Source organism: Tamandua tetradactyla, chromosome 10 (genome assembly GCF_023851605.1).
Source record: "Tamandua tetradactyla isolate mTamTet1 chromosome 10, mTamTet1.pri, whole genome shotgun sequence".
Taxonomy (NCBI): domain Eukaryota; kingdom Metazoa; phylum Chordata; class Mammalia; order Pilosa; family Myrmecophagidae; genus Tamandua; species Tamandua tetradactyla.
The window spans coordinates 66,644,569-66,660,868 of NC_135336.1; the positions used below are offsets into that span (position 1 = coordinate 66,644,569).

Here is a 16,300-nt window from a genome sequence, read left to right on the forward strand (position 1 = left end):
GCAAAGGAACGTTTTTCTAGGCTATTACTGGAGCTAATAATTTATTTTGATCATAGAGGTTTATTAAATTATTGATAATGAAAATACATGGTACAATACAGTCTTAAAATAGTATTAATAAAATTGAAACTCTACCTTGCTCTGTTAGCAGCATTTATTTCAAGGCCAGAGTCAGAAAGATTGGCATTGTTTCTCTAACATTTTAGGCACACATGGAAGAAATTCCTAGAAATAGAAAGTTGAAAATGATTATCTGTCATAATTAAAAAAATTCCATCATCCATAAATTATTGATCAACATCTTAAATTCCTTCAATGAGCTAATATAAAGTAAAATGTCTCCAGTGCTGGTCTTGGCCCGAGTTCACTTTTGCTACTGAATCCTAGCCATTCCTCTATTCTGTGGGACAACCTACCTCTACCATGGGTATTCATGTACTAGGCTGTGAAATAGTGATATTTTTGTGCTTTATTTCTTTTAGAGATTTTAGTCTTATGATCTTTTTATTTAAATTTTCCTTCACTATTGCCTATTCTTACTGAGTGCTTGGTCAAAACCAAACTAAATGCCCCACTCGCTGCCACTGGGCTGGGAGCAGCTTCCCAGCATCATCCAGATGAATACGCTCCCAGCACCACTGTCTAGAATGTTAATTGGTGTTCTTTGTGTTTTGACATTTTAGGGAAAATTAGTTCTAAGTTTCTCTACCATACTAATCTATCCAATCATTTGGCTTCCCAAATTCACACCTGCTTTTCAACTATGACCCTGGCCCCCTCTACTGACTCAGAATCTTCATAATTTTACTTGAATTGTGTCTCAGTTTGCCAGGGCTGCTGTGATATATACCAGATAACGGGTTTGCATAAACAACAAGGATTTATTTTTTCGTGGCTTTTAAGGCTAGAAGTCCAAAATCAAGGTACCTCGTTTGCTCCAGTGGTCAGTATCGTTCTGGTCTTAGCAGTTCCACACGACATGGTGTTTTAGTTTCCTTAGCTGCCCAGGAAACCCATGCATTCAGGCAGTTGAAACAATTGGAATTTATTAGCTCCCAGTTTTTGAACTGATAGAAAATCCAAATCATGGTGTCATCAAGATAATGGTTCCTTCTGAAAGACTGGCTTTCTGGAACTGTTTGCCGGGGATCCTTGGTCCTGGACTCCTCTGTCACATGGCAATGCACATGCCTAGTCTAACTTCTTTTTCTTCTGGATTCCACTGAATTCAGCCTCTTACTTCCGTGGCTTTCTCTCCATCTGAATTTCATTCTCTTATAAAGGACTCCAGTAATAGGATTAAGGCTCAGCCTATTTGAGATGGGCCACATATTAATTGAAGTAACCTCATCAAAAGGACCTCATTACAATGATTCCATGCCTACAGGAATGCATTAAGTTTGAGAACATGTTTTTCTATGGTCTCTATAGCTCCAAACCACCACCTATGTTGATCTCTCTCTCCCCTCTCTGGCTCCTTTTGACTTTTGGCTTCTTCCTATTGACTGTGCCCAAATGTCTTGTTTATGAGGCCTCCCAGTCATAAGGATGAAAGGCTACCTTGATTCGATTTCGCCCTAACTCTAAAGAATCTTTTCAGATCCTATTCACATGAGTCCACACCTAATTCGTAATAACATCATCAAAGATCTTATTTACAAATTACTCCATACCCACAGAAAAGTGCGTAAAGACTTAAAATGTGTCTTGATAGGAGGCACAGGATTCAATCCCCAAGAATATGCAGTAGAGGAATTGCTACAGCCCAAATTGGCAATGAGTATTCAAAAGCCCATGAACATTTCTTATTATTTTTTTTCTTTGCATTGTATTATAGCTGTGTAATTTTCAGTCTCTTTGAAAAGTGAAACTGCTTATTTCTTCAGCATTCAAAAGCCAGTAAAAACTTTCTAGCCATTATTTTGTTCTTTTTCTGGCATGATAGCAGTATAATTCTCAGTCTTTTTGAAGAGTAAAACTACTTGTTTCTTTAAGTCAGCAAATATTTATCATTTTCTCATCTGACAGACATTATCGTATGATTTCATTTTGACTTCAGGGTGATAAACATCACAGAAATTCTATGAGTTTCCTAAAACAGGTTAATTATGGTGTTCAAAACTTTTAACTTTTGTCGAGATAGACTTTTCACAACTGAAAACAGTTGTTAAAACTTAATAAAGGCAATGTCAAACATTTAATCAAATATAAATGTAGTATTATATATAAAATGCCACTGAATAATTGGTCAGAAAAACTGGATTCTTGCCATTTCAACTCTCTGGCTATAAGGAACTCTTTGTGACTAGATTTGACAACAATCTGTTTTAACTAAACTTTTTAGTTTATTTGGTAAATACCTTATTGAAAACACAGACTAGTAAGTGAATTCTTCTGAGAAAAGAAGTAAAAAATCAAAAGGCAACACATGAGGATAAAGTGAGTAAGTGCAGTCGATTCTTGTTATTTATAGTTGTTATGCTCTATTAAGTTGCCACAAACACTAATTTAGCAAATATTGAACCATTGTTCATGGGGGATATACAGGGTTAGTTTCCTGTGAGCTTCTGTTCTGAACATTTTCATTGGCTAATCAATACATAGCCTTGTTTCTGAGTGTTTTCTGCTATGTAATATATATTGTTGATTCATTAACATCAAACTCATGGCCAACAGCACTATAACACATACCCAAATGAAATGTGTTAGTACACATGCTTTCTATATAAGGAATATCAGAGCCAACTAGGGCCTAGGAACAATTTGATAGCTCTTCAGTATTTTGGCTACTTTGAACACTGAAATCACCAACACAAGGTGTAAAAATGCTAAAAATGTCCTGTTAAATATACTGTGCAAATGATGCTCGTTTCCAATATAAGAGCTAAAACAAGGAGGCAGAGCATGAACTTCTTCCACTTTTGCTGGGAAAGTTTATGTTGGGTGATTCAAATTTTCACCAATTTGTGCATGTCTGTGAATGACCATGGAGATGCTGCAAGAATTGATTTTGTAAGAACAAATAAATTTTAGTGAGTAGGTAAATTTAAAAAATTGGAATCCATAAATAATGATTGAGATAGTTGGATTGTATCAGCTATTTGATTTAATGATATTGAATTTAATAAGCTATATAAATATTTAAGAGCCTTATGCAATATATAAAGGCATTGCATCAAATGTATATCTTTGAAAAATAATTTGAAAAGTGTGAAGCCAGAAGAATGGGCAGAGATGCACATAAACTTCGTCTCTGCTCTTGTGTTTTCATGTGTGTAAAGCACAGTCTGGACCAAATATACTTGTGTCTCCCAGGGCTTGGAACACAGCTCTCAGCAAGTTAAAAATACTGCGGCAGACTGTAATCTCATCAGAGCTCAAACAGACAATTTATCTCAACAGCATTTCTTTTGAGGTCTGAGCTACTATATTGACATTTTTTCTGAAAAATTTTAAGCATACCTGGAAGAAATTAATTTCTAAAATAGTAAAGAAGAAAAAAAGATTATCAAATATTACTTAATATTTCCATTATTCTAAAGTTATTGAGGATAGATCAAAACTAACCTCTAATACTAACAACATGAATTGAGAAATATTGTATTCTCTGGTTACAGGGCTATTTTCCTTCTCTTATCTTCTACCAAGTCAGCGACAATTATATCTCAAATTTACTTCTCAAATATGATCTTTTTAAAGTGACTTTTCCTTACATAGAATTAATGAAATCTAGTATATAACAAAATTATGCAGTGTCCTAGGAATTATGAGAGTATATGGTGAAAACACTGAAATCAACAAATCTAGCATATAGCAAAATTATGCAGTGTTCTAGGGATTATGAGAGTATATGGTGAAACACTGAAATCAACAGCTCTGATCTAACAGTATTTCAAAAATATATTTTCCATTAATATATAAGCATTTAAGAACAACATAAAGACACTAGATTTGGTTTAAAACCCCAAATCAATTTCTAACATTTCCTTTTACACACATTTTTGTTTTCATTTGTGTAAATACAGAAAATGCCCAAGTATTTCATCAGGAATTTACAATCATCCACATTTTGCATCAAGATATGATGGGGTTAAGTAAAACTAAAGTGCATATCCTTGGTAAGCATATTAACTCAAATACAGCCATGTAATTAGAATGCTGAATTATTACTTGGAGATTAGATGGGTTTTTCTTCAGTGAATGAATATTCACTATATATCCCAAGACACATTCTAGTTTCATCAATATTCTGAATGTGCTGTTTTCTTATTGTCACTGTTGTCTCCTGATATTATAGTATCTACCTTACCCATTCAGCCTATGTTTTAATGATCTTTATGGCCATCAATAACATACTGAAAATCATGAATTGAGTTCAACTTTTCCTTTCCTTGTTTAGTCTCTTTAACACCTCTTGCTTCAAAAACTGTGAAGGGAGTTGTTATCCAAGTGATTTAAATATATGAATATGTGGTTGAGCAACTAAAATCACTATGCAAATGTTTCCTTTCAAAATGGTTCAGAAGATTTCAGACAAACTGCTCAGAATATTTAAACACTGAAACAAAATGATTTAAAATCCACTAAATAATGCCATTAAACAGTGAAGAACATCCTACATATTCTACAAATTTACATATTCGGACATATAATTAACACTTGCTTAATATCAATTAAATACGTCAGACAATTTTCTAATTGGAATGGTAATATTTATACATTGCCATTTATGAATATCAAATTCCATATGCAATTTGGAAGATAATATATGAGGAGAAAATTAGAATAGTTAAGGTGCTCAAAATGGAGAGCAATGTTTTGTATTTCCCTTGAAATTAGTAAGAGGACATTTGTCTATTTTTAATAATATACTTTAATCTATGAGAGAGCGGTTCTGGCCTGGATTCAAATTACCACTCTCCGCTTTGTAGAGTAAGATCTTAGTCATGCTACCCAACAATTCTAGGCCTCAATTCTCACTTGTAGACAAAAGGATGATATTGATACTTCCACTTCAGAGTACTGTTGTGGAGAGTAAAAAGTCACTGAGAATAAAACATTAATAACAACATCTCACACATCAGTGCCCCTTTAAAAGTAGCTGACATTAGACACTATTTCATGATTTTACTGAAATGATCCACTTAAAATGTTTGCATATATGCCATTTGTAGGAAAACACTTCTCATTGCTTTTGTTTTTGTTTTTATTTGGTTTTCACATGCTGGCACCATTTCATCAACCTGGGTCTCTGGCACGTCAGGTGAGAACTGTCTGCTAAGCCATCATGGCCCCACCCTCTCATTGCTTTTATACTGGACAAATAATAAACATTAGAAATATATTTATCCCGTTTGGGGTAAAAAATAAATTTAATCTCAAAGAATGCATTGTTGGTATCTTCAAAAGGGGTGCTTTAGTGTAAAAGTCATTGAAATTGAGTTAGGTTGTCAAATCCTTGTCAGCAATTTATTCTGTGCACTGCCATAATACATCTCTTGATTTTTCTGTTTCAGTGTCTATCCCGTAAATTATGTATAACATTTTCACCACCTGTGCTGATTTGAAGTTATATACCCCAGAAAAGCCATGTCTTTTTTCCTGATTCAATTTTGTGGGGACACCATGTTTTTTTAATTCCTGATTCAATACTGTGGGGTGGAAACCTTGATACTTTGATTGGATTGTTTCCATGGGGATGTGATACACTTAGTTGTAGGTGAGACCTTTTGATTAGATGAAAACATGACAGCACATTCTTGGTGGGTTTTGATTAGTTAACTGGAGTCTTTTAAAGGGAAAACATTTTGGAGAAAATGCAGTTGCTCCAGAGCAGAAAGAGACACAGACATTTAGAGATGCTTATCGTGCTGACAGAGAAAACAGGAGTGTAGACACGAATGTTTGGAGATGCTGAGCGTAGCAAATGTTACCAAGTTCCTTTGCACGAGTTACTAAGCAAACCTGAACCCAGAGTCACTGTAAGTTCTAACCAGAGAAGTGAGGCAAGAGAAAAAAAAAGTCATCCAAATTGGAAAAGAACACACAACTAAAATTGGTAGTATAAAAGACAAATGAGCAAAATTAGTAGTGTTTCTATAATTTTAAAGTAAGGAAGTGTGAATACTCCAACTTTGTTTTTCTTTTTCAAGATCGGTTTTGGCTATTCAGGATCTTTACATTCCCATATAAATCTGATGATTGCTTTTTCCATTCCTGCAAAAACTGCTGTTGGAATCTACAATTGAACTAAGAAATTAATAAAAATTTTATTTACAATAGAGCTAAAAGAATAATATATCTAGGAATCAATGTAACTATGTTTGTAAAGAAAGTATATATAGACAATTATGAATCTTGCTGAAAGATATCAAAGATCTAAATTAATGGAAATACATTCCATGTTATTGAATTATAAAACTAAATATTGTTAAGATGCCAAGCCTACCCAGAATGATTTACAGATTCAATTGCATCCCAATAAAATTCCAACAGCCTTCTTTGTAGTATTCATACTTCCTTACTTTAAAACATATTGCAAAGATACAATGAAAACAGTGTGGTACTGGCCCAAGGACATACATGTAGACAGATGAAGTTGAATTAAGTGTTCAAAAATAAACTTTCACCACTGTGACTAACTGAATTTTGATAAGGGTACTGAGTCTATATAATGGGGGAAGTATAATATCTTCAAAAAATTGATTATCCAAATGCAACAGAATGAAAGTAGTCCCCTTCCTCATACCGTATGCAAATGTTAATTGAAAAGGATCAAAGAAATAAATATAAGAATCCCAGATATAGAACTCCTAGGAGGAAACAGAAAAATATCTTCAGGATATTGTATTGTGCAAGATTTTTAAGATTTCACATGAAAGAATGAATGACAAATAAAAATAAATAAATAAATGGCACCTCATCAAAATGACTGTGCATCAAAGGAATTCATCATGAAAGTAATAGGCAACCTACAGAATGGGAGAAAATACTTGAAAATCACGTGTCAGCTAAGGGTTTAATGCATAGAATATACCAAGAAATCCTACAACTCCACAAGAAAAAGATTTAAAAAAGCTAATTAAAAAATGAGCTAGACTGGAATAGGCATTTTTCCAAAGAAGATATAGCAATGGCCAGTAAGCATATGAAAATGTGCTTAACATCATTAACCATTAGGGAAATGCAAATGAAAATTGTGAAATACCATTTCACACCCACTTAGAATGGCTATTCAAAAAACAGAAAATGTGTTAGAGTGTGGTGAAATAGGAAAACATTCATGGGAATATAAAATGGTGCACCTGCTGTGGAAAATAGTTTGACATTTCCTGGGAGAGTAAGTATAGAATTGCCTTATGATCAGGTAAATCCACATCTAGGTTTAAACCCGAAAGATTTTAAAACAGGGTCTTGAACAGATATTTGCACATCAATCAATGTGCAAATCTTTCTCTAACTAATAGAGAAAGAAATTAGAATACAAGTTAGGGAGAATACAAGAAATTAGAATACAAGTTAACAGGGTAGGAAGAGGAAGCTAATGCTTAATTGGGGCAGTCTTTCTGCCTGGAGTGATGGAAAAGTTTTGATAATAAGATGGTGGTGAGGGTAGCACAATACTATGAATGTAATCAGAAACAGTGAATTTCATAATTCAATGTGGTTTAAGGGGTACTTTTATATCGTGTCCATGTTACCAGAATAAGTTTTAAAAAGCATAGACTTTTACAACAAAATGAACTCTAATGTCAAATAGAGACTCATGACATTGTTTCATCATTTGTAACAAAGGTATCACAATTATGTACAATGTTAATAATAGAGAAAACTGGGTTTCTACTTTCTACATGTTTTGTCTGTAAACCTATAAGGATTTATTAAATGTTTATAATGGGTAATAAATGAAATACTACCTATAAAATCACCTGTAACTTTCATAGTATTATGCAAAGATAAATCAGTATAACTGACTTATTTTCTTAGTCGAACCAAATAAGTTATTGGCTACTATCTTTATTATAAATATTGAGAATAAAATATACCATAGACACTTTTCATAGAATTGCTCAAATATATGGTCTGAGGAAATAAAAGACATTGGCATTTCTTTCTTATTTCATCTTACATTGCATTTTCAATATTAACTTATGTCTTAAACAATGGATCACAGGGTATGTAGATTCAATAAAAGGCAATTCTAATATAGCCAAATACTTTAATTTTTCTCTTGGTATTTTTGAGATTTGTTGCAGTGAATATTTATAGTCAGAAAAAAAAGGCAATGAAAATGAGTTTCAACTAACATCTACTGCACACTAAACTGACCTGACTGTAACGCATTTGTCTTTTAAAATGATGACAAAAGTCTGTTTCCAACTACAGTCATGCTGCAAAAGCATTTCAAAACTCATGTCATTTCGCAACAAGCACTTGTTTATAATTTGTGAACTATTAACTCTCATTATTTCCTGACAAAGTGAGTGAAGGAAACAAAGACCCTGAATCCATTCTGACTTTAGATCAAAAATTTTATTTCCTAGTACATATGCTGGCCTGCTAATTGCTTGAAATCTAGATTCATATTTATTACCATATTTTACTGAAGTTATGTAAATGCTAATATCTTTTCTCTTTCTAATGTCTTCCATTATATGACGTGATATATGAGGTACTCTCAAGATGAAGTTTTGACATAACGTTATTAGCAGAACACTTCTATATAAATTATTTACTGTATATTTTTGAGGAGTTAGTGAGAATAGAGAACAAAATATATAAAGAATAACAGGAAAGGAAGTAAGGGAATTGAACCCGGGTCTCCCACATGGCAGGCAAGAATTCTACCACTGAACTACACTCTCCTTAACCATGTGATCTTGACTCAAATATTGATTTCTTTATTCTTAGTTTCCTCATCTTTGAAATAGTGATAAAAATAGTAACTACTTCAGTTTGGAGGGTGAGATGAGACTTCACAAAACATCGTGAGGCCATATTCACCAATATCAGCACAACATTGAAATGTCAACATCGAAGAGTTCAAGGAGGAACATATAAAGTTTTAACATACATAATGGGAGATTGGAGTTTCAGCATCAAAAATATCTATATTTTTAAAATTTTTAAAATTTTCGATTTTTAGAAATAGACATTCTGCACAGACAGCCCCCCAGCCGATGTTGTAATAAATTCATCATGCCAAAATAAGCCCTTTGCTGAAAGATTGTTCCCATTCAAGTTTAATTTTACAGGTCAGACCATGGATTCCAGAAAAATACTACAGATTGTTTGGTATCCTGGTAAAATTTCAACTGAGGTTAGAAGTGACTTCTGAAAATATAATAGTCTCTGATCTAGAACCCAGGAATTGTTTTGCTTCCTAAATGTGGTAGGTGTATAAACCAGGGGTTTAATAACTTGGTTTATCTGACTGACTTCTTAGAATCCTTAAAAATTAGACTCTCTAGAGATTTGATATTTGAGTAATATGATTTGCAAGTACAGGAAAAATGATTGCTATTCTATTTAGAATTCAATCTGCAAATGCTGAGAGACCCTACTCTACCTATATGTCAAGAACTCCTTGAGCTCTCATTTCCTCTCATTTAAAGGGTTCAACAAACTAGGTGACTTGGTGAGGCTGAATTTTAAATATCTAATTTATTTAGAATGTTACCGACAAGGGTCACATACTTCAGTTTTGAACTTTAATTCCATCAGAAATAAATTGTCATAAATTAACAATAAAATTTTATTTTTAACATTTAATTCCTTCTTCAAAATTGGATAAAAAGAGAATTTATATTGAGTGAATGAAGAAGTGGTTGAATTTTCAGCCTTGAGTAGAATGAGACCCAGGATTAAGTTTAATTTATGCACTGTTTGTAATTTATGAGGGTGGCAGTAAAATTGCCCCTGCAGTTGATTTTTCCTAAAGGGGATAAACCCATACTTACCTGACCATAACGGAAATGTTTCCAAAGGAGAGTCACTGAGTATTGTGAAGGGAATCTCTTTCCCTCATTGTTGATTTTTTCCTCTCATTTAAAGGGAGGTTAAATAGTTTAAGAAGAGTGAACTCTGCCTTCTTTCTACCCAGATAATTTTGAGAGACTTCTTTGCTAAATATGGGGATAAATGGAACATATTTTCCTTAGTTTCTTCAGTTTTCCTAATGGGACTAACTAAGTGATGGGAGCAAGAATTCTCCTCCACTCATTCACATCATAAATCTTGGGTCGAAAATTTGAATGTGTGACTGTGTGTGTGTGTGTGTGTGTGTGTGTGAGTGTGTGTTTGTGTATGAAGGGCCAATCTACCTCAGTCAGTACAGGTAAATAAGCATAATTCTGGCAGCTTTTTTTACAAAGCAGATCCTCTCTGTGTGCATTAAAAATTAAATCCTTATACGTAGCCTTTATCAGTAAGGTGATAAATTGACCTCCATCTGCTATCACTTACTTAGTCTTGTCTCTCAATTTTATCAGGTGATTTACAGTGGTGCTATGGGACCTCACAAAAACCTTTGATGACCCTGGTATATGGGTTGTGACAGAGACACTTTAACAGATATTTAGTCATAGAATTCAGTAGTCAAAACCAGTATTTTTGTCTATCGTAACTCAACATAAATTAAAGGCCAATAAGTTGAACATGCATGCTGCATGTTCATTTTTCTCATGTATTCAACTGAACCAATCCATACTGTAACACTATTAATATATTATACATTAAAATAATATATACACAATTTTAGATATGTAAAACATATATAAGTATCTTCCAGTTAAATTCCTTTTATAACCCTGTTGTAAGAGTCATTGAACACCAAGTTTGTTCTATGTTTCAAATAACCCTAGAGTTCAAATTTAAGGGTATATATCATTATTCCATGGAAATAAACTGATAGGAATCCCTTCAGATGAAGGTGCTGATATGAATTCATTTATTTATTCAAGATAATTTCAAATATTTCTCTAATATCAAATGCATGCCAAAAGTATTTTAGGCCATGGGAATTCAATACTGAACCTAATAGATCAGGCTTGCCCTTAGCTTTTTTTTGTTTTTGGAGTTTATTATTTTTTTTTATTATAGAGTTCACATTATACTGAGGAGACACATTCAATAAACAAAGTAAAATGAATAAGCTTGGTAATTCCAGATAGTAATTGCTGCCATTAAGAAAACAAAAAATAGGTAATGTGGTGGAAAATAGATCAAATTGCTATGCATCAAACCACACCAAATTTAGAGGAGCAAAATTACTCTTATTTATTGGCTCATGATTTGATGGGTTGATGATTTGGGCTAATCAGTTCTTCTAGTCTGATCTGCAGCTACCTACACAGATATAATCATATGGTGACTTGGCTGGAGCTGGAGGTTCAAAATAATTCCTTCACATGTCCAGAAGTCGGTGATGGCTACTGGGTGGTCTACTTCAGGGTTTTCCAGGACTTATTTGCATGGTGGTCACAAAGGACAAAAAAAACAATCCCCAAAGCACAGCAGTTATCAAATTTCTTGTATCAGTTTGTTGATACCTCCTTGGTCTACACAAGTCATATTGCCAATCTTAGGGTCAATATGCGAGAGGACTGCACATGGCCATAGATATTGCAAGGTGTATTTATTTAAGGCTGTTAATGTGACAATCTACCAAAGAGAATCATTGACATGCATGTCTGTGTATATGTGTTTGTGTGTGTGCATGTAAGAGATAAGGACTGCATCAACTGAAGTAATCATTGAAGGCTTTGAAAAGAAGTGATAATTGAGCTCAGATCTGAATTTGAGAAACAAGCAGGATTGGATTATAATCTAGTCATAAAAAATATATTATTATTTCTCTTTTTATCTATTATGAAATAATTGAATCACACTGAGAAGTAAAGAGAAAATGCAAAACACACTGTCAGAGCCACAATTTAACTTTAGATATAATTATAATATCCTTTCTAAAATTTATTATTAAGCCTTCCTTTTGATGAATGTTAAAATGAATTTTTTATAGATTTATTTATTTAAATATTTACTTAATTATATAGCAATGCAATTGAGTTTGTATATTGATCTGATAATCCTGCAATCTTGTTGTATTGGTTCATTGGTTCTGGTTGCTGTTTTATAAATTCCTTTGATTTTCAAACTAAATACTCATGTTTTCTGCAAATAAGACAGGTGTATTACTTTCTTTCCAGTCTGTATGCCACATGTTTTCTTTCCATGCCTTATTTCAGTGATGACAAAAATGATGGACACTCTTGCTTTGTTTTAGACCTCATGTTTATTGTGAATTTAACCTGTGCAATATTACTGGTTAAGGGTCATCCTGTGAATATGACTTTTCAGGGTAGTTTTTTTTTTTTTTTTTCCTTTCCTCAATGCCAAAGAGAGAAGGATAGATTGTCTTGCTGTCTTCTTCCATGTAACCAGATTATTTTCCCATTTTTCTTTACATTAAACGTACATACTCTGGAATCCCAGTTTTATGTGTAATATCTTATCAATTCTGCAGCTTTGGAATTCCCTGGTTTTATCTCCCTTTGCAATCCAATCATCTAACTGAGACTCAGTATATCCAAGGTTCAGGGAAAATCCTGAAAAACAGCTTTGGCATGTGTTTGCTTTCTAATATTATCAGTTTCATTTCATTAAAGTGGATTGTTATATTCCTTTCTTCATGCCAGGTCACTGATGCATCTACAAAGATGGATCAAAATTCTTCTAGTCATTGTTTTACTCCATATATTCAAAATGTTTTCTTATATTTTAAAAACCCTGGGTGCTGGATACAAAAATTCCAACTAGCTCTTTACAGGAGCCAGGGCTCTTTTACTGACTTCACAGGATTTGGAGGGATAATTAAATAAGTCAATATGTGTAAAGCAATTAATATAATACCTTGCCCTCAGAAAGTGTTATATACTTAATATTTTCTCATTACATAATTTAAACATTTTATATGATATTTTTGTACTAGTAAATCTGAGGGACTCCCATCCACTAACATAAAAGGCCAATATATTATTATAAAAATAAAACCATTTTATGTGAATATGCTTATAGAATAATTTTCTTCTGCAAACAATTCTGATATGGGGGAGAGAAATTGGAAGAAATGAACCCTTCCTGGGAAAGGAGGCCTGAGTGGCTAAGCTAAGGCCTTGGCTGAGAGGATGAAGAGGGAACCAACATTTGATGAATGCTTAATATGTGTCAGGCACTGCGTTATGCCCTCTAAGTACAACAGTCATGTAATTTGAAAACTGCAGCTCTGGAAGGTGGGTATTAATATTAACACTGTTAGATGAGGAAATTAAAAATAAGAATGAATATTTTATCTTTCCATTCTAAAACAGCTTGTAGGTAGTGAAGCTGTTTTCCAATCAAGGTCCATCTTTTAAATTAATGAATACACTGATTATTTCTGGTTGGGGTTTAATTATATATCTATTGTACATAATGTGGAATTTTTCACATTCCTTATCATAAAACATAACTGATTATTTCTGTATGAAAGCTGTCTCCCTTGTTCGTGCACTCACCTAGAAACCAGCACTGTTTTGTTCTGTTTTGTTTTGTTTTAGAGGCATCTTATTTACATAACTAAAAACAACTGGATGTTCAGAAGCAGTATACAATGAAAGACAAATCGAACCAATTGCTTTATCATGTATTCCCTCCTCTTTACAACTAAAGCAAAAAAGACTTTTCTGACTTAAGGGAAAAGTCAGAAAAAGAGGCCATTATATATATTTTCTCCATAATAACATCAGCAGCTACAGGAAATGTAATCATAAAAAAGAGAAATTGGATGTTGGCTTGCACATATTCATTCAGAAAGACAGTAGGCTTGTTGTTACTATAAGAGCACTAGTCCATCTGCCTTTGTAATCTCAAGAGTTTTCACTTACAGGTAACACTGCGTCAGTTAGTTCCAGCACTGGAGGTAATTGATATCCCCATTATTTATTGCCCATGCTTTCCTTGAGCAGAGAGTAACTCTGGAAAGCCGATGCATTTCTCTGCTTGCTTGTTTTTGATTATAAGTTTATATTATCTGTGGCATGTGCCTTAATTTCAGGAGTTGAGCTATAAATGAAATTGGAATTATCTGAAGCAATTTCTTCTATGTCTTCTCCTGTTGTCTCAAGAAAATTGATTTTCAGCTTTGCCAGTTCACCATTATCTTTAGGAAGCACACATTTTCCAAAGGCCATGTGTTTTTCCTACCATAGTTTGCCATGGTCTCATTGCTCCATCTTCAGAACCACTGGCATAGAGTTCTTCATCAGGATTAAATCTCACACAGTGAATAGAACCAAGATGTCCTTTGTAGAACTCTAATTCTTCTCCACTATTATAATCATACTTATAAAATTTAAACTCTTCGCCACCTGCAACAAGAAATTCTTTCTCAGAATGAAGAGATGTGGAATTGTTGGTTGCAGGAGCTTCAAAGGATTTATTTGGCTCTAAATTTACTGCATTGTGAAAAAGCAATAGGCCATCCATAAATCATTACCCAGATCTCTCCTTCAGGAATATATACTAGTAACAGACATTAAAATTTAAAGATTTCACTTCTGTCATAGTAATCTGATCCCAAGGGCCGAAAACTTTATCATCAGCTGATAGAATCTGTTTATCATTACTACAGCCTAGACCCTTTTTAAAAGCCAGCGGTTTGACCACTGATTTCCTTAGGTTCTGATTCAGGTTTGTTCAAGTCATATATGCGTAACAGTTTATACTGTCCCCAGTTAACACATGATTACTATCCTGAGTGAAATGCATAGATTTGACAATGTGTTTAAGAGCCAGGGTAATCAATTCACCTCCTGAGACAGCATCCCATGCTTGGTGAAATCTGCAGCTGCTATAGTGGCTTTGGTTGCATCCTTATTCACTGTTGTAACCCAAATAGTGAATAAGCACCCTTATGACCCAAAAGTGTTCCATTTCCTATATCTCCCTGGCATAGCATAAGCTTACCATCTTTGCAAGCTCTGTTAAGAAATAGCCATAAGTAGTGATGCCGCTGAAGGCCAAGTCAACCCTGGGTCTTCTGTGGCTCAAGCGGGTGGGAAGGGTCTGCCTCATTACCATGGCTGCGGGGAACCAGTGATTTGGCTGGTGAGTGGAAGGTCGCTGTTGTCTTTTCTCTCTTCAGCTGTGGCAAGTCTGACTCTGCAAGGCTCCCCTCTCTGACACTGGGGCTGGGCTGGGAAACAGGAAAACAAGGCTAATCCTGTGGCTCCAAGGTCAGAAGAGAGTTAGAGAAAGGTCAGGGAGTCAGGGACCAGTGTATGACAGCCATGGAGGAAGGGAAAGAGAGGAAGGGAGGAGAGTAGGGGAGGGGGGACAACCCGAGAAGCAGCTGGGCCATGGCCCACGCTGTCCACACTGGTACCCGCAGGAAGTGACGATAAAGCCAGGCACTGGTTTTATAGCTAATAAAGGAGAAGTTGTCATCCTTTGGCAACTATTATAATAGTTACCATTCTTTTTATTCCTTATATAACGTGCTAAGCATCCTTACAAAAATCTGTAGTTATAGAATAGCATTTAAAGTTGATACACTTGAGGCACAGCAAATTTAAACTAGAAAACATTCAGGTTAAATCCACATGCATGATTTTCTGGCTTGAAACTTTTTGTACTTAAATTATAATTTGCAGCTTAAGTAAAGAGATAAAATCAATATGTGATTTGAAAGTTCATTATTCAAGTATATATGGTGAAAGTTTACTTGAAATAGAATAGAACGCATACCTTGGCCTATAGGCAGACGATGGCAGTCCTAAACTTTACACGAACATAGATATAAAGGTAGATATATAAGTAAGACATAGATAAATACACATAAATATGTACACATCTAGGCATAGAGACATACAGGCAGAGACATAGACATGAGCACAGACATCAACATAAGTATAGATACATAGACTAAATGAAACAACTGTCCTCTATGGCTTATTTTTGTTTGAGTTTGTTTCAGTAACATTCACTAGCTCCATATAAGGAAGTAATGAAGTATATCACATGTGTATCATCAACTACAAATGGTGCTGGGCATTTTTATGGTTCTGGCAGGCAAACTGATGAACAAAATCTCAGTGTATTAATGCAATGCAGATTTATGTATTTCTACTAAGTTTATACCAATTAGCAGGAGGCTTTATTTTCTACAATCACTAAGAACCCCATTCTTGGTTCATAGAGTAGTGCTGCCGTTGCAAATTACGTGTGCTGGTCTGGAGAGATACCAAACATATTTCTTCTCATA

The 16,300-nt window shown here is 34.2% G+C and overlaps 1 pseudogene; it reads right to left on the minus strand.

Moving 5' to 3' along the window:
• Window positions 1–14,051: 14,051 nt before the first annotated feature.
• LOC143647688 (serine-threonine kinase receptor-associated protein pseudogene) lies at window positions 14,052–15,117 on the minus strand (annotated as a pseudogene).
• Between the last annotated feature and the right edge of the window lie 1,183 nt (window positions 15,118–16,300).